General features: G+C 41.1%; 1 non-coding gene across 1 annotated transcript; it reads left to right on the top strand.

The window, feature by feature from the left end:
* The first annotated feature begins 23,377 nt into the window (after positions 1 to 23,377).
* On the top strand, positions 23,378 to 23,483 carry LOC119511033. Its single transcript, XR_005212122.1, has one exon. It is a non-coding gene; the product is annotated as a U6 spliceosomal RNA (small nuclear RNA).
* Positions 23,484 to 23,935: the final 452 nt, after the last annotated feature.

Genomic DNA, 23,935 nt, shown 5'->3' with positions numbered 1-23,935 from the left:
CTCATGGGAAACAAGTGAATTTCACTCTTGAAATATGCACATAAAATTTTAACCAATTTTTGTTAACTTTTTCATTATGCACTTCGTGTTTTTAATTATAGATGTCTGAATATAATATAAACTTACAGCAACATAGGCTCATTAGGAATGTTGGTTTTCCTGTGGTGTAGTTACTCCTCTGGCATATTTATTACGTTGTTTTGAGTCGTTTTGCTCCTTCAAATATGACCCTCAACTTCTCTGCTTTGGAGTTTTTACAGCTTCTTTTGGAATTTTTCAATATTCTTCTTTGTCTTCAGCCTTTAATATCCCAGCATTTACCGTGAACAGTTTACTTAACCCCTCCTTACTGCTTCTAACCTCAAAAGTAGATGGAAGGCTCTACTTTCCATCTACAAAACAGATTTTGTTTTCAATCTGTCAGGAAGTTAATGTTCCAAACAACTGAGTAGAGTATTGTGACTACTGAGGTCATATAGCTGAGCTTGTTGGATGATTTAGATTCCTTTAACAGCAAATCTCTCAAAATCTAAAACTCTTTCCAAAATTGGTCTTGGAAGCAGAGGAACTCATAATAAAGCAGATTTCAGTGACTCCTAAAAATGTTTCAAACATGTCCTTCAGGTTTGTGCAGTTGACTGTTAATGGTCTCCTGATACTGAATACAAAGATTAATGACATCATGCAGAAATATCGTTTTAAACTAAGCAAAAAAATTGAATAAACACCATTCAGTGTTTTCCTCAAACCTCCTCTATTTCCCTAGGTAAGCTTCGTATGTGTGCATAATTTAAGTATTCTGAATGTCATGTAATGACAAGAAGCAAAAATACAAAACCACATCTACATACTACCTAGTTTTTAATTATCTGAAAGAATCTGTCCACAATGCAGAATTGTGTTGCCAAGAGCTTGGGTAAATAGAACTATATTAATTTAAAGTATATGGTGATAAGTTAGAAATGCCCATTATCCTTAGCTCAAACTGCTAGAGAAACTAAAATAGGACACTAAAAGTATCTGATTAACCAAAAGATGGCAGGAAAGGAGGAACAGATGTGAAAAATAGGAAACAAAACAAAACAAAACAAAACAAGAATAAGTGTAGGTAAAAGGCAAAAAAAAAATGCTTTCCCCCTAAGACAAGCCAAAGATGGCCACTAAATCTAATGATGTAATACTTATAATAAATATAAAAGGACTAAACAAAAGACAGGCATTGTCAAATTGAGACACATGTTAAATATAAATACACAAATAGTTTGAAAGTAAAAGGATGGAAAAATACATATCATGTGAACACTAACCATAAGAATATTGGAGTGGCTTATATTAATATAGAATAGACTTCAACACAAGGAATATTTATCAGATCAAAGGATTTCATAATGATTGAGGGAAGAAGTAATTACAAATGCCTACACACTTAATAGAGCTTCAGAATACATGCAGCAAAACCTGAAGAAAATGAAGAGACAAACCCATAATCATAGTTTGATTTTTTAACATTCCCTTCATGAACTGATAGAATAATTATATTTAAAAATCAGTAAGGTTAGAGATTTAAATGATAGTACCCGCTACTTTAACGTCATTGACATTTACAGAACACTATCCTCAACAAATTTTTCAAGTGTGCATGAACCTTTCACCAACATAAACCCTGTGATGGGGCATAAAACGAGTCTATGAATTTCAGATGGTTGAAACCTTGCAGAGGATATACCTTGACCAGCAGGAATTCAGTCAGAAGCCAACAACAATGCAGTATTTAGTGCTGATATTTGAAAATGAATACACTTCTAAATAACTTACAGGTCAAAGAAAATCACATGGCAAATTAGAAAATATTTAAATTGAATGACAATGGAAGTACAACCTACCAAAATTTGTAGGATGTAGCTAAAGAAGTACTTAGAGGGAAGTGTGTAGATTTAAATGTTTCTGTTAGAAAAGAAGAAAGGCTTGAAGATCAGTGATCTTAATTTCTGTCTCATGAAGCTAGAAAAAGTGCTTAAACCCAAAGTAATTTGAAGGAAGAATAATAAAAATAAAATCAGAAATCAATGAAAGAATAAAAAACACAATTGAGAAAATTTTACCAAAGCCAAAGATTGGTTCTTTGAGAATATTAATAAAATTGATAATCCCTTTACAACAATAAATGTTCCAACTTGGATTAAATAAATTCCGTGAAAAGACAAAATTTAAAACCGATTCAAGAGGAAACAGGAAATCTGATAAGTCCTATATTTTTTAAAAAGCAATTTGTATTTTAAAAATCTTCCTACAAGTAAAAGTCCTTCCCAGAAGATGTCACTGGTACATTATATGAAACATTTTAGGAAGAATTAATATCAATCTTACATAAGCTTACTCAGCAGAAAAGGGAATACGTCACTGTCATATGAAGCTTAATGCAGTACAACAGGCAGACAAAAGATCACAAGAAAACTACAGACCAACATTTGATGAATATAGATGCAAAATCTTTAACATAAGTTTGGAAAATGAAATCCATTAGTACAGAAAATAAGTAATACATCATGACCAAGTGGGATTTATCCAAGGACTACAAGATTGGTTTAATATTTGAAAATCAATATAATCAACTCTAATCAACAAAATACAAGGATTGAAACCATTTGATCATCTCTTTGGATACAGAAAAAATATTTGACAAATGAAACACCTATTCATGATTTTAAAAAATAAAACTCAGCAAACTAGAAATAGATGGAACTGCTTGTCAGATAAACAGCTTATTCATAAAAAAAATTATAACTAATACCATAATCTATGGTGACTCACTGAATACTAAGATTAAGGGTAAGGCAGGGGTGGACACTCTTAGCACCTTTTTTTAAAAAAAATAGACTCGACAAGCTCTTTCTAAAATATACATGAGAATGCTAAGGACCTGGAAGAGGCAAAACAAAGCTGGAGGAATAACAAAATTTGAAGTTTTACCATTAAGCTACAGTAATAGTTCCGTTTGGTATTGGGAAAAGGACAAATAGGTTTATGCAACAGAAGACAGAGCCTGTAACAGACCTACACATATGTGGTCAATTGATTTTTGGCAGAGGCACAAAAGCAATTTGACGAAGGAAGTATTTAATAAATGATTGTGACACCACTGGATGTCAGTAGGAGAAAAACGAATCTTGACTTCATACCATACACAAAAATTAATTGCAGAGGCAATTGCCCCCAAATACTTAATAAATATCTATGTAACGATAACAGAAGATGATGAGGAAAATATGAGAAAGGAAAATTACAGTTATCCCACTCAAAACCATAAATACAAAAATCCTTTGCAATATGTTAACAAATTAAGTCCAGCAGTTTATAAGAAGTTAACACAACCTGTCCCAGTTTTCTAATGCTGCCTTTTTGCAAAACACCAGAAATGGACTGGCTTTTATAAAGGGGGTTTATTTGGTTACAAACAACTTTATGGTCTTAAGGCCATAAAGTGTCCAAGATGTGGCATCAACAATCGGGTACCTTCACTGGAGGATGGCCAATGGCGTCCGGAAAACCTCTGTTAGCTGGGAAGGCATGTGGCTGGTGTCTGCTCCAGAGTTCCGGTTTCAAAATGGCTTTCTCCCGGGATGTTCCTCTCTAGGCTGCAGGTTCTCGGGGCAAACTCTGGGCTAGTACCTCCAAAGCGTCAGCAAAACTGCTTTCAACGGCCATCTTCAAAATGTCTCTGTAAGCTACAGCTCCTCTCTCAGGTCCTGTGCTTTCTTCAAAGTGTCCCTCTTGGCTGTAGCAAGCTCGCTCCTTCTGTTTGAGCTTATATAGTGCTCTAGTAAACTAATCAAGGCTCACACTGAATGGGCAGGGCCACATCTCCATGGAAATTATCTAATCAGAGTTATCACCTACAGTTGGGTGGGTCACATCTCCATGGAAACACTCAAGCAAAGAATTACAATCTAATCAACACTAATACATTTGCCCTCACAAGACTGCGTAAAAAATAATGGCATTTTGGGGGATAACACATTCAAACCTGCACACTTTCCAAATTAGACTTATCACAGAAATGCAGCAGTAAATTATTTGCAAATCAATAAATGTAATTCACTGCATTACTAGATTAAAGGAGGGAAAGCATGGGATCTTAGTGGATGCACAAAAAACATTTAATTAAATTCAATAATATTCATAGATAAATATTTAAAATAAAATAAATTGAAAGACCAAAAAAGCTTTTATTGAAAGATTGCATACAAATAAAGGATATTCAAAGAAAATATCTTGGCAAACTAGGAATAGAAAGGAACTTCCTTGAAATGATTGTAAGTCTATTAAAAACTGACAGAAAATTTCTTCCTTTATAGTGAAATAATAGAAGCATTTGCTTTAAAATCAGGAATGTTTCCAATATATTTCTATTCAATATGCCAGAGGTTCTAGCTAGTGTGATAAGACAATTCATAACAGACGTAAAAGTTCAAAAGGAAGGACCAAAACCCAAAAACTACTTGCAGACCATATAGTTGTCTACCTAGCAAATCCAAATAAATCCACAGGGAATTTATTAGAAATAAAAAAAAAGATAGTTTGGCAATTTGGCTAGATATAAGCTCAACAAATAGGTAAGCAAGCAAACCAACAACGGAACAGTTCTATTTCTGCCACAGGTTATGGTTAGCTCTGTAACTTAGACCAACCATCCTGCTTTTAAAGACAGTTAAAATATTGGAAGAAATATCTTTAAATCTTTTTAAAAAGCATTCACAAGCAAATAGGATAATAAGACATTACTTGGTCTAAATAGGAGACTAGCTGAGAAGGAAAAAATTGACATGGCCACTTTTGCTTTGAGGGATTGCTAATCCAGAAGAAATCTTGGTGAGACTTTAAGGCAAAAAGCATTAGTAGTCATGAAGATTGTCATTTCCTACTGAGAAACACAAGAATTGAAATTACTTCATCTAATAGTAGGGTCTCAAAATATATAAAGCAATGATTCCCAGAATTCTAACGATAAATAAATTGATAACCTGGACCTCAACAAAATTAAGAACTTCTACTCCTGGAAGGACACTACTCAGATAATGAAAACACAAAGCACAGACTGGGAGAAAAATATATGTAAATCTCCTTTTAGATAAAAGATTTGTATCCCAAGTATATCAAAGAACTAAGGTCAACAATGAGAAAACAAACAACCCAATAAAAATTGGATAAAATATTTCAACAAATACTTCACCAAAGAAGATGTAAGGATGGCTAATAAGCCACGAAAAATGCTCAACATATCATTAGTCTTTAGGGAAATACAAATTAAAACCACTATCATTTATCACAAATATCTATTAGAATATTTAAAGTTAAAAGGCCTGAGCATACCAAGTGTTGCCAAGGAGTTGGAACGACGGGAACTCACATACCTTGAAGTTGGGAATGTAAAATGGTGCAACCACTTTGGAAAACCATTTTCCAGTCTTAAAATGTTAAAAATACACCTACAGTGTGACCCAGATCTTCCATCACTAGGTATTTATCCAAGAGAAATGAAAGCATACTTGCACACAAATGTTCACGGCAGTTTATTGCCATAGCAACTCTACTGTAATTGCCAAAACCAAAAAACAACCCAAATACTCATCAATTAGTGAATGGATAAGTTATTGCATGTCTGTACAATGGAATACTACTCAGCAATAGAAAGGAATGAACTGTTGATACATAAATCATGAATGCCTTTCATAATAATTATGCTGAGTGAAAGAAGCCATACTCAAGTCATACAGTTTTATTCCATTATTATAAAATTCTAGAAAATGCAAACTGATTTATAAGGACAGTACACAAATCAGCGATTGTCTAGCTTTGCCAGGGATGAGAAGCTGCAGGAAAGAGAAAACATTCCCTGGAAAGAGAGCTTCCCAGAAAATCACACATTTAATGTATATACCAAAAACTAGTTAAAACAATCCTGATAACTTGGTAGAAACTTGACCTTTGTAGTTAAAACGATCCTAATTTAGTACAAACTTGACCTTTGTGGTGACAAATTATCACCATTTATTGTCAAAGTTAAGAAGTGAGCACAATTGTGTTATCTGAAACTAAGAGTTCCTGAGTGGCTGACAGGTAATGTGTATTTCAACAAGCATCATATGAATGGATCATTCTTCAGGAATCTGAAAAATACAGGAATGTTTCTTAGATGTTTTCCCTTGATTCTCTAAAATTATCCTGGTAAAGAGGGGATACTGTTGAACACAGTTGATTTCCAAAGTACCGTTAGGTATTAAGTGTTTAAAAACATCAGGATGAGTGATGAAACTTAAAATAATTCTGTGCAAGGTTGTGTTGGGAATTGGACCACTATTTGCTGATAAATTGTCACTTCTTTGGAAGAAGGAGCAAGGGTGTGAGCAGCTCAAACTCAAACCTCCTTGGGAGGGCCTTGTTGAGGAAGGTGCCACCCAGCCACCCATCTGTAAAAACCGTCCCTTTGGCTTTCAGTTAGCGCTGAATGATGACATGATTGAAATCTTATACTTTCCTTAGAATGTGAAACATCAGAGGGTTTTTAAACATGTAACTTGAAATAATTCCAAACTTGGAGAACAGTTGCAAGAACCATACAAAGAACTTTTATTTACCTTTCACTAATATTCCCCAAATGTTAACATTTTGCCATCTCTGCTCTATATCCCCTTATTATTATCTTTCTTTTTTCTGAAATATTTCCAAGAAAGTTGCAAAGTGGATACCCCTTCATTCCTAAGTGCATTAGTGTGTTTGTCCCCCAAACCAAGAACTCTCTTCTACATAAAAACAAGTTGGACACTGAAACAAAAAATTCGCCTGATCGGTCTTTTACCATTAAATCTGCAGGCTCCATTTGGGTTTTGCCGTTTGTTCCAGTTCTGTCCTTTACAACAGAAGGACCCTCGTCCCGATCATGCTTTGTATTCAGCTGCATGTCTCTCTAGACTCCTTCACTCTGGAACGGTTCCTCAGTCTTTCCGTGACATTTAGGACTTGACACTCAGGAAAAACATCCCTCAGTGTGGGTTTCACTGATGTTTCCTTGCATTTCGATTCAGCAAGGCACATTTAGCAGGAATACTGTGGAAGGGACGCGCTGTTCTCTGCGTGTCTTTCGGGGGTCGCATAGTGTGCATCTGTCCTCCTGGTGGTAGGAACTTGGTTCCTTTGGGTGAGGTGGGGTCAGCCAGGCTCCTTCACCATAAACTTATCTTAACCACTTTGTGAGGAATAAGCATTTCACAGAGACAGACATTGAGACTACAAAGCCCCTATTCTCAAATTTCACCCACTAGTTTCAATATCTGTTGGGGAATGAATCATGTCTGCCATAAAGGAAGTTCAAATCCTAACCCCCGATCTCGTGGGCGTGAGCCCATCTGTAAACAGGATCTTTGAAGATGTGATTGGTTGAGGTGAGGCCAAACTGAATCATGGTGGGCCCTAATCAATAGGATTAGTCCTTATAAGCAGAGAAATTCAGAAGCAGCAGGTCAGTAAAAACCAGAGGAAGAGACAGACAGACAGACGGCCAAATGGCCGCAGTGGAGACTGAGCCACCACCAGGAGGCTTCAGACTTTGGAGAGAGCATGGCTGAGACCTTGATGTTGGACGTCTGTCCTCCAAACGGTGAGCAAATCCATTCCTGTTGTTTAAGCCGACCAGTGTGTGCTGTTTGTCATAGCAGCCCTGGCAAAGTAAGACAGTATCCACTGATTATTCTTGTCTGAAACTATTAGTACAATAATGGTTGCAGAATATGATTTTCTAACTCTATCACTGCTTCCATATTGGTTGACATTCTACTGTGAAACAAGCTTTGCATTCTCTCCTATTTATTTTGTCATTTATTATGTCAGTACGTACTCAAAGATTCCTGTTTTATTATAATCATTAGTTATTTTAATGGTCAAATTATCCCTGTTTTGGTCAGTGGAAGTGCCTTTTGACTGTTCCTGTATCCTTTTGACCCTGTCACCATCTCTGAAAACTTCTGTACTTTCTAACACAGTGAGATGTTCTGGAAACATCACAATTTTTACTGGGAGGGCTTTTCTCACAACTGCTGCACGGAATTTCTGACACACAAAACTTGAGGGTTGGGCTCTGAAATGGGCATAGGAGAATTCAGATGATGTGAAGTGGAGTTACGATCTTCCAGTAACATTGAGCTTTTACTTCCCTAGCTACAAAACTGCAGAAATGCTAGAACTTTACTGGTGATTTTTGGGAGGATAGTGGCAATAGGAAATCAGACTTCACATGAATTCTGAGACATGTGACTCCTTGGATTTTATTTGGAGATTTTTTTCCTTCATGCAGCTGCTGAGGTTGGAGGGACACTAACATTTCAAGCTTCTAACAGGATGCTGGTTGCTTCCATCTGCCACTCCTCTGATGGAATCTCTACAACATCCCTGAAGAATGGTGGAATCTGTACTTCCCAGTGAAATAAACTGAGGCTCTCAGAGGTTAAGTCAGTAAACTGAGGCCACACAGGGCAGAGAGGATTCAAACGCTGGCCAGATCTGCCCGGCTCCAAAGGCTGGGGTGGTCCCACCACCTCATGCTGTCCTCCAGGGGGGCTCTCATGTGCCCTGGTTCTTGGTCCCTGCATCTCCACATATCCCCACATCTTTCTGTCTCATGGGTTCCCCCATCCAGACTGAGGTTCCTGAGGGCAGAGACCGTGTCTTCCTCGTGTTTGACTCCTCAGCAAGCTTAACATATCTTTTTATTATTATCCCAACCAATTTCTAAAATAAATTCTGATTTCTTATAGCAAGTAAGAAAGCCTTTAAAGTCCTAAGGGAGGGAGTAATTAGAAGCAGGGGTCTCCAGGAGAGACACAGGTAAGAAAAAATTCAAGCTGAAAGGATTGCTGATCAGTCTGAAAATGTTGAGAGGCAATTTTCACCTCAGTTGGCAATTTGGGATGAATGACAGGTGGGTACTTAGGAAACTAGGCAAATTATTAACTTAAAGGCTGTGACAGTTAATTTTATGTGTTGACTTGGCAGGGCTATGGTGCCTAGTTGTTTGGCCAAACACTGATCTTCATGTTGCTGTGAAGGTATTTTGTAGATGTGATTAACATTCATAAATATCTACAAGTCAGCAGACTTCAAATAAAGGAGATTGCCCTCGATAATGTGGGTGGGCCTCATCCAATCAGTTAAAGGCCTTAAGAGCAAAACCTGAAGTTTCCTGGAGAAGAAGAAATTCTTCCTCAAGACTGCAGCATAAAATCCTGTCTGAGTTTCTAGCCTGCCTGCCTATCCTACAGATTTGGGGCTTGCCAGCCCCCACAATTATGCAAGAGAATTCCTTAAAATAAATATTATATATATATATAATGTAATATATAATATAATATATATTTACAAATCTCAGTTTAAGCATGTTGTTTAGAAATACGCAGGTAACTAGCAGAAGAAACAGCTGAAAGAACTAGAAGCAGTTGCTTGGGGACCAGGAATCAGGGGTGAGTTGGAGGAGAGCCAACTTTTTTCTTGAAATCCTTTACCTTGTAAAAATTTTGACTTTTAAAGATACACACACATTACTTTGATAGAGATAACACTTAAGTTATAAAAGTAAAACATGCAGCACAGGTAGAAGAGAAGAGGGTTTCACACACGCATTGGGAGAAGAGGGCAATAGGGCTTTCCCACTCTAATCCTCTCTAGCTACTCACCAACCAGATGCATATTTAGGAGGGAAATTACAAGCTAAAAAAAAAAAAAAAAAAGTAAAGCCTGTGGCAGCTGGGATTTGCTTCAGAGCAGAAACCACATCCTGAGTTTAACCTTTAGACCATGAAACGGTTTCTGAAGTACTTAGGCGTGAATTCTTCCATGGTTTGCCATGTGAAGCATCAAATAATTTTCGGTGACTAAATGACATAAAAAGAAATGTTAAGGGTTTCAGTTGTTAGTACTCTAGCTACATAGTATATCAAGGAAAATAAAACAATACACATCAAATATTACTTAAGCACAGATTGCTATTCCCACTTTCTCTGATTTATGTTGTCATCCACGGAGAAAGTTTAAGCACAATTTTCATAAAAATAGCTAATACTGGACATTTGCTATATATGTGTCTGACCCTGTAGAAACCACATACTGCATCACTGAACGGTTTCTGAGACGGTAAGCATGAACTGCTGCACAGTCTACCGTGTCCAGCCAGAAATAGTTTAAGTGGACTATTATTAAGTATAACACTTATTTTTAGGGTTTTAAGTCACTGTTTAAGTAACTGGTGGGGGTTGAGTCATGTCACAAAAGGCATGTTGAAGTCCCAACCCCAGGTCCTGTCGTGTGAACCCATTTGTAAATAGGACCTTTGAAGAAGTTATTAGTTAAGCTGTGCGCAAACTGGATGAGGGTGGGCTCAATCGGATGTGGCTGAAGTCCTTACAAACAAAGCAAATTGGACACAGAGAAAAAAGCCACTGGGAGCTACCAGAAGCTGGAAGTCAACGGAGCCCGGCAGAGAAAGGAGAAGACGCCACCCTGTGTGTTGTCACGTGGTGGAGAAGTCAAGGGCCAAGGATCGCCAGCCCCAGAACCCCATGGTCTTTCAGAAGAAAGCACCTTGCGATGCCTTCCTTTTGGACTTCTCCTAGCCTCCGAAACTGTGAGCCAATAAATTTCTGTTTTTAAGCCAACCCATTGTATGGTATTTGTTTTAGCAGTTAGGAAACTCAAGCAGTGACATAGCAAAATTGCATACAAGAGAAAATAAAATGGAGTACCTAACTTAAGCACCTGTTACTGTTCCAACTATTACCTGACTCAAGCCTCTCCAACCTAGGAGGACGTTTTGAAGGATGTTTTAATATTATTTGCTAACATTTACTGAGCACAGCCTTCAATTTTAAGATACTTCCAGAAGAGCTTACGTTTCACTTCTTGGGTTCCAGATCTGTGTTTTAAGAATTCATAAGGTGTGAACAGCTCTTTCCTAATTGCTAAGATAGTGTGAAGTTAAAAAAACACAGAGATTTACTTTGGGCCATGCTTGGAAGTTAATGAGTTGTTTGTGATGTAACATGTAGGTCTCTGATATCCATCAAATTAACACAATAGCATTTTAACCAAATTATCTACTGGGTAAAGTGACTTGTGAGTAGGGGGTGAGCTGCAGGCATGGACAATCTTGTTTGGTATAAAAATGAACCAACCCCTTTGCAAGGGGCACCTCTGGGTGGGCACAGCACAAAAGGGCCTGGGTCCATGTGGGCTGATAAAGGGGTGAATGGACCAGCTTCCTGCAGGGATGGGCTGCTTCAGTTATCCAAACTTTCCCAATCAAACAGCAGGGCTCCCTGCCTCTCTGGAAGCTGACAGCTCTGAAGGGCACAGAAATTTCCTATCTGAATATGGTGGGTGTTTCCTGAAATAATCGGCTGGATCAGAAAGCTGTTATATCTTATCCGTTCAGCTTTTGACATTTCTTTCTGTTTTGCTCCACCTGAATTTGTACTGATGCTTTGGAAGACCTAGTGTGCATGAGAAATCCAGGAAGAAGTTGGGTGTAGTGGGGTACAGTGTCAAGGGAAGAGATGGATTTATCTGTCTAAATCTGTAGCTTATCCCAGAAAAAGTTTTCTTCCCCTTAGTTTAAAAGAAAGTAAGTAAGTTTTTTAGACCAGCCTTAGTCTCTTAGTCATGGAAGGGGACAGCATCTGTGTGTACTTTCTTAAAGATGGTTTCTAAACTCATGAGACAGAGAAGATATTCAGAGGTGTGCTGGTTTGGATATATTATGCCCCCCAAAACTCCATGTTCTTCAGTGCAATCTTGTGTGGGCAGACGTATTTAGTGTTGATTAGTTTGGAACCTTTTGATTGAGTGATGTGACTCAATCAACTGTGAGTGAAAGGTTTGATTGGGTAATTTCCATGGAGGTGTTGACCCACCCATTCAGGGTGGGTGTTAATTGGATCACTGGAGTTATATAAAGGAGTTCACAGACAGAAGGACCTCAGAGCAACTGAGAGTGAAATTTTGAAGAGGAGCTGCAGCTAAGAGAGGACAAAACAGCCCAAGAGCAACATTTTGGAGAACACCATTTTGAAACGCAACCTGGGAGCAAGCAGATGCCAGCCATGTGCCTTCCAAGCTAACAGAGGTTTTCCAGATGTCATTGGCCATCCTCCAGTGAAGGTACCCTATTGTTGATGCCTTACCTGGGACACTTCAAGGCCTTAAGACTGTAACTTGTAACCAAATAAACTCCCTTTTATAAAAGCAAATCCGTTTCTGGTATTTTGCATAACAGCAGCATTAGCCAACTGGAATAAGAGGAGAGGATGAGAAGGTCAAAAGGTGAAGCAGGGACAGAGAGAAACTGAGTCATTCTAGAAGTGGAAGATCAAGCCAGTTCTGCTGCTGAGGGGTCAGGAAGATGGTCTGATCTTTAGAGGAAAGTTTTGCATAATGTCTACATATGGCAGAAGTTCAAAAAATATTTGTTGAATAAACAAATGGATTTTTTAGGCAGGCAACGTTCCTGCTCTATTTATCTCCATTCCATCAGCAAAATACATTCCCCTCTAATGTGTCAGCTGGTTTCTTGTTTATTTTGTGGGTCATTTCATGCTCCTGATAATACTCAATCTCTTTGCTGTGTTTGTTCACCGTCATTCAAGTGGCTTCCCTCTGGCAAAATGTTAGGAGTTCCAGAATTTTTATATACGGCATGTTGGGGAGGGGAAACTGGTTGGAAATGAGGGTTAGAGTTCTTTTAAATTAACAAAAAAATTTTTTAGGTATAACCTATATGTAGTAAAATATACAAATCTTGAGTGTACAACTCAAAATTTTATATATGTATATTCCATGCAACTACCACTCAGATCAAGATCTAGATCATTTCCATCACGCCAGAGGTTGCCTCATGCTTCTTCCCAACAATATCTCCCTCCCTCGAGAGGTAGCCACTATTCTGACATCTACTATCATAGAATAATTAAACCCCTCCTGAATTCCCTATACATGTAATTGTACAGTATGCCTGGGTCTGCTCAACACAGTGTTGAAGATTCAACCATGCGGTTGTCTGTATCAGAATTTGTTCTCTTTTATTGCATGATTATACCAAAATTTATTCATCCTATTGATGCACATAGAGGTTCTTTCCAGTTTGTCATGAACATTCCTTGTACATGTTGTTTGTGGACATATGCACTCATTTCTCTTGGGAAAATATCTAGGAGTGGAATTGTTGGCTCATAGGTTTGGTCATATATTGAACTTTAGTAGATAGTGCCCAACAGTTTTCCCAAGTGAATAACCAATTTACTCTCCCTTTAGCAATTAATGAAGAGCTCCACGTGCTCCATATCCTTGTCAGCACTTGATGTTGCCAGTCTTTTACATTTTAGCTGTCTTCTCTGGTATGTGATGGTACATAACTGTGGTTTTAAATTGCATTTCCCTGAGAAGTAATGTGCACAATGGCCATTCAGATATCCTCTTTATGAAATTCTTGTTTAAGTCTTTTGTCTAATTTTTTTTGTCATTTTCTTATTGATACATAGGTATTCCTTATATATTCTGGCTGTAAATCTTTTGTATATGTATTATAAATATATTCTCCCAATCTGTGACTTGCCTATTCACTTAATGATGTCTTTCAGTTAACTTAAATAATTAATTTTAGTGGACCAGGACTTATCTTTTTAAAAATATGACATACATGTAAGTAATGTATATGTAATTACATTAAAATGAGCATCTGCAAACCCACCTCAGTCTTCAGATCTATAACAGATCCTTACTTTGGAGCAATGTGCCCCTCTAAGTCCATCACCCCTTTCCCACTACTTCTCAGAGGTAACAATTACCTTGGCTCTTGAATTTTGTGTTTATCTTTCTTGTGCTTTTAAACACAGTGACATCCAATAAGAATAGATCTCAAAACATGTTGCTCAGTTTTGCTTGGTTTTGAGATTTATAAAAATAGTATTTACTGTGTGTTGTCTTCTGAGGCTTTCTTTTTCTCACCTACCTTTATGTTTCCAAGATTCACCCTTTTTGCTGCATGTAGTTGTAGCGATTTTCACATCTGGATAATATTCCATTACATAAATTTTCTACAATTCATGTGTTAACCTTTCATGGACATATGGGTTGTTCCCAGTATTTTTTTTTTTTTAATTCAAAGAATACTACAATGATTCATCTTGTTAATATCTTCTTGTGCACATGTGCGAGAGTTCTCTAGGGTAGGTACCTAAGATGTTGGATTTCTGACTCAGGATATATAGATATTCAGCTTTATAAAATAGGATCAAATTGTTTTCGAAAGTGATTCTACCAATTTATGTTCCCACCTGCATTTAAAGTAAAATGGAGGCAATGTTCCTCCATCTTCGAATTATCAGATTTAATTTCTTTTGCCAGTTCGGTGGGTATAAAATGGCATCTCTTCATTATCTTAGTTTCCATTTTCCTCATAACTAATGAGGCTGAGCATAACTATGGACCACTTATAGGTCTTTTGTCTATTTATCTATTGGGTTGTTTGTCTTTTTCTTATTTGTATAGTTAATTATTTACTCTGAATACTCTTCCTTTCTTGGTTATATTTATTGTGACTATCTTCTCCAAATGTGTGGCTTGACTTTTCACTTTCGTTACAGTATCTGTATACTAAAAAATAAACGGAAGCTTTTAATTTTAAGGTAGTTGTATGTATTAATTTTTTCTCTTCTGGTTAGAACTTTTTGAATCTTGTTTAAAAAATCCTTCTCTACCCAGTGGATGAAGACATTCTCCTGTACTATCTTCTAACAGTTTTAAACTTTGCTTTTCACATTTAAGTGTTTGATCTATTTGGAATTGGTTTTTGTGTTGCAAATATCAATTTCATTTTTTTCATATGAATAACCAATTGTCCCACCATCATTTCTGTCCTTTCCCCACTGGTCTTGTGTTTGGCTAATAATGGCCCCCAAACATGTCTATGCCCTAATCCTTGGAACCTGTGAATACGTCACCTTATATAACAAAAGGAACTTTGCAGATGTGATTAAGTTAAGGGTCTTGAAATGGGGAGATTATCCTGGATTATCTGGTGGGTGCCATGCAATCATGAGGCCCTCAAAGAAAGCCAGAGATTGGAGCAATGAACTTTAAAGATGGCAGCAGAAGCCATCAGCCCTGGGTGCAGGCAGAGTCCGGAAGCTGGGAAAGGCTGGGAAACTGAGTGTCCCATCAAGCCTCCAAAAGGAACACAGCTTTGTGGACACATTATCAACTTCTGACCCCCAGAACTGTAAGATAATATATTTGTGTTGCTTTAAACCACTAGGAGGTAATTCGTTAAAGTAGCAATAGGAAGTGGAGATGGTGTTCAACACCACCTTTGTCATAATTCAAGGTTTCATATCTTTTGAGGCTGTTTCTGGACTCTCTATTCTATTCCACTAGTCTATTTGTTTATCTTTCTGCCACCACCACACTGTGTTAATGACAATGGCTATATGATAAACACTGACACCTGGTAAAGCGGGGCCTCTCTCCTCCTACCTCCCCTTGACTCTCCTTAGACCTTTACTTTTCCTTATAAATCTCAGAATCTGCTCTTCAAGTTCCTCAAAGACCCTCTTGGGATTTTTGTTTAGAATTACCTTGACTCTATAAATCAATCTGGGAAAAACTGACCTCTTTCAATATTGAGTTTTCCTATCAAAGTTTATAGTATATCCCTACATTTATTTAAGTCTTTCATGTATTACAAGAGTCTACATTTTTTCCATAGATACTTTGTATTTTTGTTGCTAACGGAAACAGTATTATTTTTATAATTATGTTTTCTGACTGCTGTTGCTGTAGAGAAATGCAATTGATTTTTGTATAATCTCTTATTATTGTAATACTTTGTCTATAGATTCTTTTTGGTTTTCTATGAAAAAATACCACCTGCATAATGAATGACAGTTTCATTTCTCTCCATTTCTTCTGCATCCAATTTCCTTTTCTTCTCTTAGTGCACTGGCAAGGATTGATAATATTGAATAGAGGTGGAGTAGTGGGCATACTTTATATCTTTCTGGTTTTAAAGGAATTTTAATATTTTCTCATTGAGAATAATGTCTGATGTAGATTTTTTTTTTTTTTTTTTTTTTAAATTTTGGCCTGATGTTGAACTTCATCAAATGCTCTCATTCAGGCTTCCCATTCAGTGAAATGCATTAGCATTTTCCAGTAAGAATGGATTATCCCAGTTCTTGTCTTTGGTTGCTTCTCTATGACATCTCTACCAGATGTATCTGTCGACTTACATGCCAGGTCCAACTTCTGGCCTAATCTGCCTTGTCCATTGCTCAGGAAGGGGCAGCCCTGGGTGACCCCACCCAAGAGTGGATGCATGGCCCAGTGCTGGCTAATTTTTCCAACTCAAGGCCCCAAACTGTGATCAGATGGGGTGGGGCATGCAAGCTCCAGGCCATGGGAGATGTGGTGTCAGAGTTGAGGCCACAAGGCAACCCAGGGCTACTGTAAGATGAAGTCACAGGAGCAGACACCTGGAGCTATGGAGCAGAGGGTTAGGGATGACCTGGGCCCCAGACACAGGGAGAGGGGAACTGCCTCATATCCTGATGGTTCCCAGGTCCCAGCCCTGTTCCCACAACGCCTGGCTTTGCTTCATTGCTACCCTTACAGTAAACACCCCTTTCCTGCAGTAGCCCCAATGAGCTTCTCCCCCTGGCCATACAAGCCTATATCCCCAAATCTCCTGCATCAGTCCCTGTAACACTGGCCTCCATTGCTTCTGTCACAGAGATCCCTGCTTTTGCATACCCACCACCTCCTCCAGGGCCTTCTCACATGGCACAGGGTCCTGTGCTAAGTACCAAACCAGTCCCCAGGCTTGTCCAGCAGCAAACCAGCATCACCCTGGCATCCCAGGTCCAGGGTTGTTTTCACTGCCCCTCAGACTTTCCCTCTTCTCTGCCACAGGTGAGCCAAACTGCAGCTAGGCTGCATTTGCTTTGGGATCCTGTGCACTGCCGATTCACGCTGTCCTGCCTAGGAGACTTTGCTCCTGCTGCCTGCCCCAGTATCTGTTTCCCCTCCCCAGGGCAACTTTCATAACCATTTGGGGGTGTCCTCCAGCCTTGGAACACAGAAATCAAACTTTTGCTACCTTTTAAACATAAATTATAGCATATTTTATGTATTGACCATCCCCACCATCTCATTTATCATTATTGTTTATTTTGAAATATTAGCCTGAATAGAAGGACATGTTAATCAAATTTGAAAGGTGCCAGCGGATAAACAATGAGAAATCTGCTTCACTTCTGCTCCAGAGTCATTTTTGAGGCTTTCTTCATCCAAAAAGACACTCACACACATTACCCTAATTAACTTGTTTTCCGGCACTCCCCACCCGCTGGGTAGATGCGGCAGCCTTTGCGGTGCAGGGAGAGGTTTGGAGGTCGGCCCTTTGGCGGGTAGGGGCAATCCTGGGAACGGAGACGAAGGTGGCGGTGGAGAAGGAGGGAAAGGCTCCAGCGTCAGAAGGACGTCGGGGGTGGGGCCGGCCGTGCCCATTTTCCAGGGCGCCTGGCTGCCCGGGCCACCCGTGTGCTCTCCCCTTCCACCTGGCCGTCCCGCGTTGGGACCTCCTCTGAGGCGCGGGGCCGGGCTGACTCACCCTGCTGGCGGAAGCAGGAGGAGGTAGGTGGCTACCCTTAGTGGACTCCAATTCCAGCGCCGGTCCCTGGGCGCGTCTCTACCCTGGCTGGCCTGACCCCGTTCCGCTTAGCAACCACTGCCCAGCCGGGGCCCCTGGGGAGGCGGAGGGCGCGCCCTTGGGCTCCCGCGCTTGTCCTTTTCTGTCCTCTCCTGGCGTCTCCCCAGCACACTGTGGCGGCAGCACCAAGCCGGGGTTGGGTGTCACCTGCTTGGTGACACAGTGACGCATCGGGCGTGGGCGCCGGCTCCCGGGCGCCTTCTCTCGCTCCGCAGCTTCCGGCGGGGTAGAAGGGTGCGGCCTCGGGAGGCACCAGCTGCGCGGGGCCCCAGTGCTGCCCCGCGGCCTTAGTTTCCGAATCCGCGAAGTGGGTGGGCAGAGAAGGGAAATGGGGTGGACCCGCCCTCCCCACACCTTCCTTCCTGTCCCGTGGAGGAGCCCGCCGGCCCTAACCCGACTCCCCTTGGTCCCCGCGCCACTGGCCCTGGCCGCCTGGAGGACCGTAGTGCCCGGGGCTGGCGGAGCGCCCTGCCGAGATCCTCCCCGCGCGCTCCTCCCCGGGCAGGAGGGCTCTTGGGCGTCCGTAGGGCTGCCGTCCTCCCTCCCAGCCTGGACAGTGCGGGAGGTGGCGAGGGTGACCCCAGTTCAGCCCGAACAGCCTCAGGGACCTGGAGCCAGCCTGGGGGCTCCCCAGCGGGGGCGCAGGGGAGTCACGGAAGGTTCCAGGATGCGATCCCGAGCCGTGGCCTGGAGGACTGGAATAGGTTGGACCAACCGAGTCGCTGGTGCCGTCTCCGCCCTCCCGCGCTGGGGTTGCATGCTCGGCGGGTTCCGCTAGTCCCCGGCCACGCGCCCGGACTTCCTCCCTGACCCCGAGGCGCGCGGTTCGGCCCGGCCCCTGCACAAAATCCCGAGGTCCCTCCTGACCGCCCGCTCTGCGCCCACTGCGCACCGAGGCGCAGCCGCCAGGGGCGCTCAGTCGGCAGGGGCCTGTCCCTTCTCCCCTCCCCCCCCCTTCCGTTCTGAGTTGGACGGAGAATGGTCCCTGGACGTACCTGGGGCAGGTCCTGGAACTGCAGGGCCCCCTAGATCCCAGTGTGCCTGCGGCGTCCCCTGCAGGCAGCCCGGGACCCCTTCCGATACCAACTCACACCAGGCCGCTCCGTGCCCTTTCTCCCGCCTCGCAGCCCCCGCCCTCTGGGGGCAATAGCCAGGCACTAGACTTAGCTCTTGGCTTGACCCAAACCTCCAACATACAGATCACACAAAACAAACGTGTCCCTTAGTGAATTGCTACAAGATCACCCCCCCAGCTGCCCCCAATCCAGCCCCCCTGTGCCACGCCCTCGCCTCAGCAGCCGCCCCCTCGCCGAAGTAGCTATTGTCCTGAGTTTGTAGTGGCTACTTCCTTGTGTTTCCTTACAGTTTTTATCACCCAAGTTTTCTTTCTTGACATTATATTTAGTCTTGCTTATTTTGTTGATGCCTTTTAAGTCTGTTTTGATCGGCAGATTCCTTCTCCATCTTGAAGCTGCCACCCACGGACCCACTTCCCCACTGAAATAGCCCCTCCCTTGCTGGTTTGCGGAAGTTTCCATTTCCTTTGTTGAAGCTCCCGCCTCCTCGTGTTTATTCCGAAGAAGCTCGCTTCACCGCAAGAAAAGTTACTGTTTCCTCTCTCTGTGCAGCGCCTGATAAGGCCGGTTCTAACCAGCTCTAGCCACGAGGGCATGGGCAAGCAGGAGAAGTCCTGACCAGTCACCTTTGCCTAATTAGAATAGTAAAAATCACACCCACAGATCATGCCAAGCCGCCGTTTTTGAACACGCGACACATGATTTGGCAATGTGCATACCCGTCAACCCAGTCATCTCACCCTGTCCTTAGCTGCCCTCTTAAGCCGACCTTCCCCAAGTGGTATAAACCCCCCAGACCCTTTCTGCTCTGGGAGACAGATGGAGGTTTACCTCCTGTCTCCTTGCTGAGCTGCTCACAATCAACTCTTTTCTGGAAATCCTTGTGTGGTGAGCATTGACTTCTGTGCACATTGGACTGCGAGCCCATCCTGGGCAGTGGCAATCTCTTTCCACTCCTTACAAGGTGTGCTGGTTTGACTGTATTATGCCCCAAAAACACCATGTTCTTTAATGCAATCTTTTGAGGGCAAATGTATTAGTGTTGATTAGGTCGGAATCTTCGTACAAGGTTGTTTCCATGGAGATGTGACTCACCCAACTGTAGGTGATAATTTTGATCAGATTATATCCATGGAGGTGTGGCCCTGCCCATTCATCTTGGGTCTTAATTAGGTTACTGGGGCCCTATAAGAACTCAGACAGAAGGAGCTTGGTGCTGCAGCCAAGAGAGACATTTTGGAGACAGCCATTGAAAGTAGAGTTTTGCTAGTCCAGAGTTTGCCTGGGAGAAACTAAGAGAACACCCCCAGATGCCTAGAGAGAAATGTCCTGGGAGAAAGCTGTTTTGAAACCATACCCTCAGAGCAGACGCCAGTCACGTGCCTGTGCCTTCCCAGCTAACAGAGGTTTTCCAGACACCATTGGTGTTCTTCAGTGAAGGTACCCTATTGTTGATGCCTTTGTTTGGACACTTTTATGGCCTTAGGACTATAACTTTGTAACCAAATAAACCCCCTTTATAAAAGCCAGTCTATTTCTGGTATGTTGCATAATGGCAGCATTAGCAAACCAGAACACAAGGAAAGAACTTGAGCCATTTTCCCTGTAAAGTTTTCCACAGTCTGAATTTTGCTGCTTGCATTTTCATGGGGCTATTCAGTACCATCTCTGTATTTCCTGAAAATTGACAGCTGGATCCTGAAGCCAGATCCGATTCAGGCTCAGGATTCTTAGTGAGACCTTAGATGGCGGGGTGCTTTTCCATCAGGAGGTACAGGATGTCAGTTGTTTTCCTTTTTGAGATGTTAGCAGAGGTGTTGCTCAGTGGTTACATTCATTGACTCATTGGTGGAGGCAAACGAATTCTCTCATTTCTTTTCCTTTTATTAGGTGGATTAATTTTTTAAAGAGAGACTTCTCATCTATTTGTTTATGCAGTGGGACAGTTCAAAGGGGGAAGGCCGTATCAATGCTTGTTTCTTTCCTTTATTTATCCGTTTTCAAAATAATGAATTGCAACCCTATTGTTATGGGTTGAACAGTGTCCCCTCAGAAGATATGTTGAAGTGCTAATTCCTGCTACCTGTGAAGGTGACCTTATCTGGAAATAGGGACTTTGCAGATGTAATCAAGTTAAGATGAGGTCATTCTGAGTTAGGGCTGGCCCTAATCCCGTATGTCCTCATAAGGAGAGAAGAAACTGACCCAGAGGGAGAGCAGAGGCATAGCTCAGAGTTATTTTGCCACAAGCCAAGGAACCACCAAAGTTTTCCGGTAACTTCCAGAAGCTAGGAAGAGGCGAGGAAGGATCCTCTCCTAGAGCCTTTGGAGAGTGCATGACCCTGCTGACACCTTGGTTTCAGATTTCCAGCCTCCAGAACTAGGAGAAATAACTTTCTGTTGTTTTAAGCCACCCAGTTTGTGGTAATTTGTCCCATCAGTCCCAGGAAATTAATCCACCTGCCATCCTCCAAAGACAATGAATTAGTTTTTTAAAAGTACCATTTTGCAGTCAAGGATTTAAACATATCTGATTTTCCTGTCTTTGGGAATCTGGAACCTCTTCAAGTTAATTCTTGAGTCTTCCTGACTTGACCTCAGTAGTCTCTGACCCCTCTCTTGCTATCTGGTATGACAAGATGTTCTGATCTCATCCTGTACACTGCCTGCCCCAGACTGGAATCAGCCATCTCTCCAGGAAGTCTTGGTTTCTTTTACTGTATGTTCTAGTTTACTAATGCTGCCAGAATGCAAAACACCAGAAATAGATTGGCTTTTATATAAAGGGGTTTATTTGGTTACAAAGTTACAGTCTTATGGCCATAAAGTGTCCATCAACAAAGGGCACCTTCACTGGAGAAAAGCCATTAGTGTCTGGAAAACCTCTGTTAGCTGGGAAGGCACGTGGCTGGAGTCTGCTTGCTCTTAGGTAGAGTTTCAAAATGGCGTTCTCCAAAATGTGCATCAGCTCCCAATGGCCGTCTTCAGAATGTCTGTCTCAGCTTCAGCTAGCTATAGGCTCCTTCTGTCTGATCTTATACAGTGCTCCAGTAAACTAAACAAGGCCCATGCTGAATGAGTGGGACCATGCCTCCATGGAAATTATCCAATCAGAGTTATCACCTACAGTTGGGTGGGTCACATCTTCACGGACACTGAACCAATAGGTTCCAACCCAATCTACACTAATACGTCTGCTCCCATGAGAATGCATTAAAGAATATGACTTTTTCTGGGGGACATAAATATACAAACCGACACACTATGGAATAATACTCCAAGACCATAACTGGGATGCTAGGAATCCCCATTGCTTCTGGGTTGATCATTGTTTTTAGGTGTTTTCAGCAGAAAGAATGGGGAATTACATTTTGACAACATAACTTGTGAATTCACACTGGTTTTTCCAATTCAAATTGAGGACTGTAGGGTTTTAACTTAGTCTTTTCTCTATATCTGTATCTCCTTTCTTCCACAATGGGGATCCTGGTTCTTAAGGACACAGCAAATGATCGAATTAGAATATCCCATAACTACTGTGATGGTTTGAAGCTGTATGTACCCTAGAAAAGATCATGTTCTTTTAATCCATCCCTGTGGGTGCAGACCTATTGTGGTGGGACCTTTTGATTAGGTTATTTCAATTGTGATGTGACCCACCTCATCCATGGTGGGTCTTAATCCTCCTACTGGAGTCCTTTATAAGAGGATAAAAGACAGAAAAAGCCCCAAAGAAGCTGAGAAAAGCCAGAGAAATTTAGAGAGAAGGACACACAGAAGTTAAGAGACACAGAAGCTAAAGGAGAGAAACACATAGAAGCTCAGAGAGGAAGCCACAGAAGCCAGAAGCTGGAAGGAACAAAACCTGGGAGAGAAGGACCAGCAGACACCACCACGTGCCTTCCCATGTGACAGAGGCGTCCCAGACACCAGCAGCCTGTCTTCAGAATCCAGGTATTAACTAGTTGGTGCCTTAATTTGGACATTTTCACAGCCTCAGAACTGTAAACGTGTAAGCTAATACATCCCCATTGTAAAAGCCAACCCATTTCAGGTGTATTGCATTTCATCAGCTTTAGCAGACCAAACTTCTCAGGTGCCTTAGCTCAGAGGATGCACAAGCAGGTTCAGAATGACAACATTAAAATGACCACAACTAGTTATAACTACTGAAAACAGTTAAAAAAGTCTTTGCATATGCTATTTCCATCCCTCCTCCTATTTTTTCTGTTTGTACCATATCCACATTCTCAGAACATAAAGCCCTTACATATTATAATCCCTTTCTTTTATCCCTCATTTACTTTTAATTCTACAAATTCTATTTACTGCTCACCACAAATTCTATGGCCATGTCATGTCATCCCCCACCCCCCCACCCCCGCTCTGTCTTTAAATTTCTAAAGCCAATCCTTTGTGGATTCTTTGAAACTTTGATGTTTTGCTCATAATGGATTTTTTTTCACTAATTTTGTTTTTTAAAAAGATATTGCGTTAAGTGCTTGCTTTAGCAGCACGTATACTAAAACTGGAACATAACAGAGAAGATTAGCATTGCCCTGCACAAAGATGACATGCAAATTTGCAAAGTGTTCCATGTTTTTTTTTTTTTTTGCACATTTTTTATTGTGAAATTTAACATATATACAGAATAGTGATACCTTCCAAGTGCAATTTAACAAGTAGTTAGAGAGCAAGTTTCAAAGAATGTTATGGGTTACAGTTCCACAGTTTCAGTTATTTCCTTCTAGCTATTCTAACACCCTAGCATCTAAATATATGAATATAAATATATGTATATTTATATAAAGATTCTGTATTCTTAATCTTTTGTTAAATCCTATCTTGTTTGTTGCTACCTCTTCCTCTCACTTAATCTCTTTCTCCATCTTCAGGGGTGTCTAGGCAGTGAGCACCCTAACTTGTACATATTGAAAGGGGAGGTCGATAGTATGGAGAAGGGGCTGCATCTGATCGTTGTTCTTAAAGAGGCTGTTGCCTCTGGGTTTTAGGACTTATCTGGCATAGGAACTCTCTGGAGGATTTAAGTTTCTGA

The sequence above is a fragment of the Choloepus didactylus genome, chromosome 15, assembly GCF_015220235.1.
Source record: "Choloepus didactylus isolate mChoDid1 chromosome 15, mChoDid1.pri, whole genome shotgun sequence".
NCBI lineage: Eukaryota > Metazoa > Chordata > Mammalia > Pilosa > Megalonychidae > Choloepus > Choloepus didactylus.
Note: the sequence above shows the minus strand (reverse complement) of the source record. Positions and strands in the feature narration are given on the sequence as shown.